The sequence below is a fragment of the Rattus norvegicus genome, chromosome 20, assembly GCF_036323735.1.
Source record: "Rattus norvegicus strain BN/NHsdMcwi chromosome 20, GRCr8, whole genome shotgun sequence".
Taxonomy (NCBI): domain Eukaryota; kingdom Metazoa; phylum Chordata; class Mammalia; order Rodentia; family Muridae; genus Rattus; species Rattus norvegicus.
Genome location: NC_086038.1, coordinates 2,421,482 through 2,432,283, shown reverse-complemented (window position 1 = coordinate 2,432,283; position 10,802 = coordinate 2,421,482).

The following is a 10,802-nucleotide window of genomic DNA, read 5'->3' as shown; positions in this document are numbered from 1 at the left end:
GGATCCTCCTGTTTGGACCAATAGTTAATATGACTTCTTCCTGTCCTATACTGATCCCTTTTAAACCTCTCTTTTGCTTAAGAGTGAAGCAAATGTAATTTCCCTCCTTGTGTTTGGCTTTTCCATCTATTATCCTTTGTAGGGCTGAGTTTTTAGAAAGATATAGGTAACTTTAGTTTTGTCATAGAATATCTTGGTTTCTCCATCTATGTTAATTGAGAGTTTTGCTGGATACAGTCGCCTGGGCTGGCATTTGTGTTCTCTTGTGGTCAGTATTACATCTGTCCAGGAACTTTTGGCTGTCATAGTCTCTGGTGAGAAATCTGGTGTAATTCTGATAGGTCTGCCTTTATATGTTACTTGACATTTTTCCCTTACTGCTCTTAATATTCTTTCTTTGTTTAGTGCATGTGGCATTGTGACTATTATGTTATGGGAGGAATTTCTCTTCTGGGCCAAATTGTTTGGTGTTCTGTAGGCTTTTCCTCTGTTTATGGGCATCACTTTCTATGGGTTTGGGAAGTTTTCTTCTTTAATTTGGTTGAATATAGTTATGTGCTCTTTAAGTTTGGAGTCTTCTCTCTCTTCTATACCTATTATTCTTAGGTTTGATATTCTCACTGTGTTCTGAATATCCTGTATGTTTTGGGTTAGGAGTCTTTCCATTTCACATTATCTTTGATGGTTGTGTCTATGTTTTCTGTGGTATCTTTTGCTCCTGAGATTCTCTCTTCTATCTCTTGTATCCTGATGATGATGGTCGCATCTATGACTCCTGACCACTTCTCATGTTTTCTATCTCCAGGGTTGTCTCCCTTTGGGCTTTCTTCTTTGTTTCTATTTCCATTTTTAACTCCTGCATGATTTTGTTCAATTTCTTCTCCTGTTTGGTTGTGTTTTCCTGTAATTCTTTAAGGGTTTTTTTTTTTTTCCGGAGCTAAGGTCCAATCCCAGGGCCTTGCAATTGCTAGGCAAGAGCTCTACCACTGAACTTAATCCCTAACCCCTCTTTAAGGGTTTTTTGTGTTTCTTCTTTAAGGGCTTCTACTTCTTTACTTGCTTGTCCTGTATTCCCTTATGGGATTTACTTGTGTCCTTTTTAAAGTCCTCCATCGTCATGAAAAAATGTGATTTTCAACTCTTGCTTTTCTGGTGTGTTTGGATATCCAGTGTTGGCTTTAGTGAGAGAACTGGTCTCTGAGGATGCCACCTAGTCTTGGTTTCTGTTGCTTGGTTTCCTGCACTTGCCTCTCACCATCAGGTTGTCTCTGGTGTTAGCTTGTTTTGCTGTTTCTGATGGTGGTTTGACCCTCCTGTAGGCCTGTGTGTCAGCACTCCTGTAGACCTGTTTTCTTGTTTTCTTTCAGCCATATAGTCACACCTGGCAGCTGGTTTTCAGCTCTCAGCGAGGGCAGCAACCTTAAGACTCATGCCCATCTCTGGTCTTAGGTCCCTGTGCACAGGGGTCACAGATGGCACAAGGCGTTTTCCTCTTGGATCAGTAATATGGGCAGAGAGTAGTCTCCTCTGGTTTTTCAGGAGTGCCTGCACCTCTAAGGGTCCAGCTCCCCACCCTCCCCACCCCCAACCCCCTGAGATTGGAGTGCAGGGAGCTGTTTGAGCATTTCAGTTCAGTTCTTGATGCACACTAGAACCACAGGTACTGGCAGCTTACTGCTCCTATATTCCTGTATCCAGAGGCACTTAGCAGTTTCTTCTTGGGCCAGGGATGTGGGCAAATGTAGGCAGAAGTGGAAGTCTGTCCTGTAGTCTCAGGATTGTCCCCACTTCTGGGTGCTCAGCTCTATTTCCCTAGGGTTTGGGAATGGGTAGTTTTGGCATTGGGCAGTCAATGGTCTTAACCTCAGAGCCATCATTCCAGGATGTCTAGTCTTAATGAGAACATATGTAAACATTCTCGGTTTTAAGCTTCTTATTCAATGTATAATTTGAATATATATTTGAGCTTTTAGAGAACTTTTTTTTTTATTAACTTGAGTATTTCTTATATACATTTCGAGTGTTATTCCCTTTCCCGGTTTCCGGGCAAACATCCCCCTCCCCCCTCCCCTTCCTTATGGGTGTTCCCCTCCCAACCCTCCCCCCATTGCCGCCCTCCCCCCCACAGTCTAGTTCACTGGGGGTTCAGTCTTAGCAGGACCCAGGGCTTCCCCTTCCACTGGTGCTCTTACTAGGATATTCATTGCTACCTATGAGGTCAGAGTCCAGGGTCAGTCCATGTATAGTCTTTAGGTAGTGGCTTAGTCCCTGTAACCTCTGGTTGCTTGGCATTGTTGTACATATGGGGTCTCGAGCCCCTTCAAGCTCTTCCAGTTCTTTCTCTGATTCCTTCAACGGGGGTCCTATTCTCAGTTCAGTGGTTTGCTGCTGGCATTCGCCTCTGTATTTGCTGTATTCTGGCTGTGTCTCTCAGGAGCGATCTACATCCGGCTCCTGTCAGTCTGCACTTCTTTGCTTCATCCATCTTGTGTAATTGGGTGGCTGTATATGTATGGGCCACATGTGGGGCAGTTTCTGAATGGGTTTTCCTTCAGTCTCTGTTTTAATCTTTGCCTCTCCCTTCCCTGCTAAGGGTATTCTTTTTCCTCATTTAAAGAAGGAGTGAAGCATTCACATTTTGATCATCCGTCTTGAGTTTCGATTGTTCTAGGGATCTAGGGTAATTCAAGCATTTGGGCTAATAGCCACTTATCAATGAGTGCATACCATGTATGTCTTTCTGTGATAGGGTTAGCTCACTCAGGATGATATTTTCCAGTTCCAACCATTTGCCTACAAATTTCATAAACTCGTTTTTTTTTTTATTAACTTGAGTATTTCTTATATTCATTTCAAGTGTTATTCCCTTTCCCGGTATCCGGGCAAACATCCCCCTCCCCCCTCCCCTTCCTTATGGGTGTTCCCCTCCCAACCCTCCCCCCATTGCCGCCCTCCCCCATAGTCTAGTTCACTGGGGGTTCAGTCTTAGCAGGACCCAGGGCTTCCCCTTCCACTGGTGCTCTTACTAGGATATTCATTGCTACCTATGGGGTCAGAGTCCAGGGTTAGTCCATGTATAGTATTTAGGTAGTGGCTTAGTCCCTGGAAGCTCTGGTTGCTTGGCATTGTTGTACTTTTGGGGTCTCGAGCCCCTTCAAGCTCTTCCAGTTCTTTCTCTGATTCCTTCAACGGGTGACCTATTCTCAGTTCAGTGGTTTGCTGCTGGCATTCGCCTCTGTATTTGCTGTATTCTGGCTGTGTCTCTCAGGAGCGATCTACATCCGGCTCCTGTCAGTCTGCACTTCTTTGCTTCATCCATCTTGTCTAATTGGGTGGCTGTATATGTATGGGCCACATGTGGGGCAGTTTCTGAATGGGTGTTCCTTCAGTCTCTGTTTTAATCTTTGCCTCTCCCTTCCCTGCCAAGGGTATTCTTTTTCCCCATTTAAAGAAGGAGTGAAGCATTCACATTTTGATCATCCGTCTTGAGTTTCGTTTGTTCTAGGGATCTAGGGTAATTCAAGCATTTGGGCTAATAGCCACTTATCAATGAGTGCATACCATGTATGTCTTTCTGTGATTGGGTTAGCTCACTCAGGATGATATTTTCCAGTTCCAACCATTTGCCTACGAATTTCATAAACTCGTTGTTTTTGATAGCTGAGTAATATTCCATTGTGTAGATGTACCACATTTTCTGTATCCATTCCTCTGTTTTTTTTTTTTTGATACTCTTTTTTTTTTTTATTAACTTGAGTATTTCTTATATACATTTCGAGTGTTATTCCCTTTCCCGGTATCCGGGCAAACATCCCCCTCCCCCCTCCCCTTCCTTATGGGTGTTCCCCTCCCCATCCTCCCCCCATTGCCGCCCTCCCCCCAACAATCACGTTCACTGGGGGTTCAGTCTTAGCAGGACCAAGGGCTTCCCCTTCCACGGTGATCTTACTAGATATTCATTGCTACCTATGAGGTCAGAGTCCAGGGTCAGTCCATGTATAGTCTTTAGGTAGTGGCTTAGTCCCTGGAAGCTCTGGTTGCTTAGCATTGTTGTACATATGGGGTCTCGAGCCCCTTCAAGCTCTTCCAGTTCTTTCTCTGATTCCTTCAACGGGGGTCCTATTCTCAGTTCAGTGGTTTGCTGCTGGCATTCGCCTCTGTATTTGCTGTATTCTGGCTGTGTCTCTCAGGAGCGATCTACATCCGGCTCCTGTCAGTCTGCACTTCTTTGCTTCATCCATCTTGTCTAATTGGGTGGCTGTATATGTATGGGCCACATGTGGGGCAGGCTCTGAATGGGTGTTCCTTCAGTCTCTGTTTTAATCTTTGCCTCTCTCTTCCCTGCCAAGGGTATTCTTGTTCCCCTTTTAAAGAAGGAGTGAAGCATTCACATTTTGATCATCCGTCTTGAGTTTCATTTATTCTAGGTATCTAGGGTAATTCAAGCATTTGGGCTAATAGCCACTTATCAATGAGTGCATACCATGTATGTCTTTCTGTGATTGGGTTAGCTCACTCAGGATGATGTTTTCCAGTTCCAACCATTTGTCTACGAATTTCATAAAGTCGTTGTTTTTGATAGCTGAGTAATATTCCATTGTGTAGATGTACCACATTTTCTGTATCCATTCCTCTGTTGAAGGGGATCTGGGTTCTTTCCAGCTTCTGGCTATTATAAATAAGGCTGCAATGAACATAGTGGAGCACGTATCTTTTTTATATGTTGGGGCATCTTCTGGGTATATGCCCAAGAGAGGTATAGCTGGATCCTCAGGCAGTTCAATGTCCAATTTTCTGAGGATCCTCCAGACTGATTTCCAGAATGGTTGTACCAGTTTGCAATCCCACCAACAATGGAGGAGTGTTCCTCTTTCTCCACATCCTCGCCAGCATCTGCTGTCACCTGAGTTTTTGATCTTAGCCATTCTCACTGGTGTGAGGTGAAATCTCAGGGTTGTTTTGATTTGCATTTCCCTTATGACTAAAGATGTTGAACATTTCTTTAGGTGTTTCTCAGCCATTTGGCATTCCTCAGCTGTGAATTCTTTGTTTAGCTCTGAACCCCATTTTTTAATAGGGTTATTTGTTTCCCTGCGGTCTAACTTCTTGAGTTCTTTGTATATTTTCGATATAAGGCCTCTATCTGTTGTAGGATTGGTAAAGATATTTTCCCAATCTGTTGGTTGCCGTTTTGTCCTAACCACAGTGTCCTTTGACTTACAGAAGCTTTGCAGTTTGATGAGATCCCATTTGTCGATTCTTGACCTTAGAGCGTAAGCCATTGGTGTTTTGTTTAGGAAATTTTTTCCAGTGCCCATGTGTTCCAGATGCTTCCCTAGTTTTTCTTCTATTAGTTTTAGTGTGTCTGGTTTGATGTGGAGGTCCTTGATCCACTTGGACTTAAGCTTTGTACAGGGTGATAAGCATGGATCGATCTGCATTCTTCTACATGTTGACCTCCAGTTGAACCAGCACCATTTGCTGAAAATGCTATCTTTTTTCCATTGGATGGTTTTGGCTCCTTTGTCAAAAATCAAGTGACCATAGGTGTGTGGGTTCATTTCTGGGTCTTCAATTCTATTCCATTGGTCTATCTGTCTGTCTCTGTACCAATACCATGCAGTTTTTATCACTATTGCTCTGTAATACTGCTTGAGTTCAGGGATAGTGATTCCCCCTGAAGTCCTTTTATTGTTGAGGATAGCTTTAGCTATCCTGGGTTTTTTGTTATTCCAGATGAATTTGCAAATTGTTCTGTCTAACTCTTTGAAGAATTGGATTGGTATTTTGATGGGGATTGCATTGAATCTGTAGATCGCTTTTGGTAAAATGGCCATTTTTACTATATTAATCCTGCCAATCCATGAGCATGGGAGATCTTTCCATCTTCTGAGGTCCTCTTCAATTTCCTTCTTCAGTGTCTTGAAGTTCTTATTGTACAGATCTTTTACTTGCTTTGTTAAAGTCACACCGAGGTACTTTATATTATTTGGGTCTATTATGAAGGGTGTCGTTTCCCTAATTTCTTTCTCGGCTTGTTTCTCTTTTGTATAGAGGAAGGCAACTGATTTATTTGAGTTAATTTTATACCCAGCCACTTTGCTGAAGTTGTCTATCAGCTTTAGTAGTTCTCTGGTGGAACGTTTGGGATCACTTAAATATACTATCATATCATCTGCAAATAGTGATATTTTGACTTCTTCTTTTCCGATCTGTATCCCCTTGACCTCCTTTTGTTGTCTGATTGCTCTGGCTAGAACTTCAAGAACTATATTGAATAAGTAGGGAGAGAGTGGACAGCCTTGTCTATTCCCTGATTTTAGTGGGATTGCTTCAAGTTTCTCTCCATTTAGTTTAATGTTAGCAACTGGTTTGCTGTATATGGCTTTTACTATGTTCAGGTATGGGCCTTGAATTCCTATTCTTTCCAGGACTTTTATCATGAAGGGGTGTTGAATTTTGTCAAATGCTTTCTCAGCGTCTAATGAAATGATCATGTGGTTTTGTTCTTTCAGTTTGTTTATATAATGGATCACGTTGATGGTTTTCCGTATATTAAACCATCCCTGCATGCCTGGGATGAAGCCTAGTTGATCATGGTGGATGATTGTTTTGATGTGCTCTTGTATTCGGTTTGCCAGAATTTTGTTGAGTATTTTTGCGTCAATATTCATAAGGGAAATTGGTCTGAAGTTCTCTTTCTTTGTTGTGTCGTTGTGTGGTTTAGGTATAAGAGTAATTGTGGCTTCGTAGAAGGTATTCGGTAGTGATCCATCTGTTTCAATTTTGTGGAATAGTTTGGATAATATTGGTATGAGGTCTTCTATGAAGGTTTGATAGAATTCTGCACTAAACCCGTGTGGACCTGGGCTCTTTTTGGTTGGGAGACCTTTAATGACTGCTTCTATTTCCTTAGGAGTTATGGGGTTGTTTAACTGGTTTATCTGTTCCTGATTTAACTTCGATACCTGGTATCTGTCTAGGAAATTGTCCATTTCCTGAAGATTTTCAAGTTTTGTTGAATATAGGTTTTTATAGTAAGATCTGATGATTTTTTAATTTCCTCTGAATCTGTAGTTATGTCTCCCTTTTCATTTCTGATTTTGTTGATTTGGATGCACTCTCTGTGTCCTCTCGTTAGTCTGGCTAAGGGTTTATCTATCTTGTTGATTTTCTCAAAGAACCAACTTTTGGTTCTGTTGATTCTTTCTATGGTCCTTTTTGTTTCGACTTGGTTGATTTCAGCTCTGAGTTTGATTATTTCCTGCCTTCTACTCCTCCTGGGTGTATTTGCTTCTTTTTGTTCTAGAGCTTTTAGGTGTGCTGTCAAGCTGCTGACATATGCTCTTTCCTGTTTCTTTCTGCAGGCACTCAGCGCTATGAGATTTCCTCTTAGCACAGCTTTCATTGTGTCCCATAAGTTTGGGTATGTTGTATCTTCATTTTCATTAAATTCTAAAAAGTTTGTAATTTCTTTCTTTATTTCTTCCTTGACCAGGTTATGATTGAGTAGAGCATTGTTCAATTTCCACGTATATGTGGGCATTCTTCCCTTATTGTTATTGAAGACCAGTTTTAGGCCGTGGTGGTCCGATAGCACGCATGGGATTATTTCTATCTTTCTGTACCTGTTGAGGCCCGTTTTTTGACCAATTATATGGTCAATTTTGGAGAAAGTACCATGAGGAGCTGAGAAGAAGGTATATCCTTTTGCTTTAGGATAGAATGTTCTATAAATATCCGTTAAGTCCATTTGGCTCATGACTTCTCTTAGTCTGTCGACATCACTGTTTAATTTCTGTTTCCATGATCTGTCCATTGATGAGAGTGGGGTGTTGAAATCTCCCACTATTATTGTGTGAGGTGCAATGTGTGTTTTGAGCTTTAGTAAGGTGTCTTTTACGTATGTAGGTGCCCCTGTATTTCGGGCATAGATATTTAGGATTGAGAGTTCATCTTGGTGGATTTTTCCTTTGATGAATATGAAGTGTCCTTCCTTATCTTTTTTGATGACTTTTAGTTGAAAATTGATTTTATTTGATATTAGAATGGCTACTCCAGCTTGCTTCTTCTGACCATTTGCTTGGAAAGTTGTTTTCTAGCCTTTCACTCTGAGGTAGTGTCTGTCTTTGTCTCTGAGGTGTGTTTCCTGTAGGCAGCAGAATGCAGGGTCCTCGTTGCGTATCCAGTTTGTTAATCTATGTCTTTTTATTGGGGAGTTGAGGCCATTGATATTGAGAGATATTAAAGAATAGTGATTATTGCTTCCCGTTATCTTCATATTTGGATGTGAGGTTATGTTTGTGTGCTTTCATTCTCTTTGTTTTGTTGCCAAGATGATTAGTTTCTTGCTTCTTTTAGGGTATAGCTTGCCTCCTTATGTTGGTCTTTACCATTTATTATCTTTTGTAGTGCTGGATTTGTAGAAAGATATTGTGTAAATTTGGTTTTGTCATGGAATATCTTGGTTTCTCCATCAATGTTAATTGAGAGTTTTGCTGGATACAGTAACCTGGGCTGGCATTTGTGTTCTCTTATGGTCTGTATGACATCAGTCCAGGATCTTCTGGCCTTCATAGTTTCTGGCGAGAAGTCTGGTATGATTCTGATAGGTCTCCCTTTATATGTTACTTGACCTTTTTCCCTTACTGCTTTTAATATTCTTTCTTTATTTTGTGCGTTTGGTGTTTTGACAATTATGTGACGGGAGGTGTTTCTTTTCTGGTCCAATCTATTTGGAGTTCTGTAGGCTTCTTGTATGTCTATGGGTATCTCTTTTTTTAGGTTAGGGAAGTTTTCTTCTATGATTTTGTTGAAGATATTTACTGGTCCTTTGAGCTGGGAGTCTTCACTCTCTTCTATACCTATTATCCTTAGGTTTGATCTTCTCATTGAGTCCTGGATTTCCTGTATGTTTTGGACCAGTAGCTTTTTCCCGCTTTACATTGTCTTTGACAGTTGAATCAATGATTTCTATGGAATCTTCTGCTCCTGAGATTCTCTCGTCCATCTCTTGTATTCTGTTGGTGAAGCTTGTATCTACAGCTCCTTGTCTCTTCTTTTGGTTTTCTATATCCAGGGTTGTTTCCATGTGCTCTTTCTTGATTGCTTCTATTTCCATTTTTAATTCCTTCAACTGTTTGATTGTGTTTTCCTGGAATTCTGTCAGGGATTTTTGTGACTCCTCTCTATGGGCTTCTACTTGTTCATTTATAATTTCCTGGAATTCTTTCAGGGATTTTTGCGATTCCTCTCTGTAGGCTTCTACTTGTTCTCTAAGGTAGTTCTTCACGTCTTTCTTGAAGTCCTCCAGCATCATGATCAAATATGATTTTGAAACTAGATCTTGCTTTTCTGGTGTGTTTGGATATTCCATGCAGTTTTGGTGGGAGAATTGGGCTCAGATGATGCCTTGTAGTCTTGGTTTCTGTTGCTTGGGTTCCTGCGCTTGCCTCTCGCCATCAGATTATCTCTAGTGTTACTTTGTTCTGCTATTTCTGACAGTGGCTAGACTGTCCTATAAGCCTGTGTGTCAGGAGTGCTGTAGACCTGTTTTCCTCTCTTTCAGTCAGTTATGGGGACAGAGTGTTCTGCTTTCGGGCATGTAGTTTTTCCTCTCTACAGATCTTCAGCTGTTCCTGTGGGCCTGTGTCTTGAGTTCACCAGGCAGGTCACTTGCAGCAGAAAAGTTTGTCTTACCTGTGGTCCTGAGGCTCAAGTTTGCTCACGGGGTGCTGCCCTCGGGCTCTCTGTGGTGGCAGCAACCAGGAAGATATGCGCCGCCCCTTCTGGGAGCTTCAGTGCATCAGGGTTCCAGATGGCCTTTGGTGTTTTCCTCTGGCGTCCGAGATGTGTGTGCAGAGAGCAGTCTCATCCGGTTTCCCAGGCTTGTTTGCCTCTCTGAAGGTTTCGCTCTCCCTCCCACGGGATTTGGGTGCAGAGAACTGTTTATCGGGTCTGTTTCCTTCAGGTTCCGGCGTGTCTCAGGCAGGGGTCCTGCTGCTCCTAGGCCCTCCCCCACGGGAGCCCTGAGGCCTTATACAGTTTCCTCTTGGGCCAGGGATGTGGGCAGGGTTGGGCAGTGTTGGTGGTCTCTTCCGCTCTGCAGCCTCAGGAGTGCCCACCTGACCAGGCGGTTGGGTCTCTCTCTCGAGAACTTTTGTAATTAACAAAAAACGATGCTTGGAAAAGTCATAGAATCTATTCCCCTAGAAAAGTAGAAAAAACTAGCAAGGATGACATTGCATGGCATTATTACTCCAGAGCAGGACGAGAGAGCAAGATTAGGAGGAAGAAGGAGAAGGAAAGACAAGTAGAATAATTTAGAAATTAAAAGGGAATTTTGAAATTAAGGGTTTTTTGTTTGTTTTTGGAGGATTTCTGGAGAGAGGATATTTGAAGAGGTTTTAGAGAAGAAGAATGTAGAAATAAAGATGAATATAACTTTTCAAAGTGTCCCTTTTTCTTCCTCTCTATTTCACTCAAAGTCAGTAAATTACTGCAGAGATAAGGACAGGATACTTTACTTAGCAGAAAGGGCTAGCTGCTTTACAGTGAAACAGGTACCCAGGAAGAAACCCTTGTGGAGGGCTAGTGTTTCAGCAGGGAATCAAATCTGCAAAAGCTGGAGATTAGGGCAGTGCGGGAGGGTGGTGTTGGTGCCTCAGCTCCTCCAAGTGATGCATGTTTTTTCCTGTTGACACAAACCCAGTGTCTGCTGTGTGTTCACACCCCAGGTGAGTGCAGGCCCTTAATAACATATCAGAGAGAGGTTCTGTTGATCCTCATTGAGGAGTAGGGAT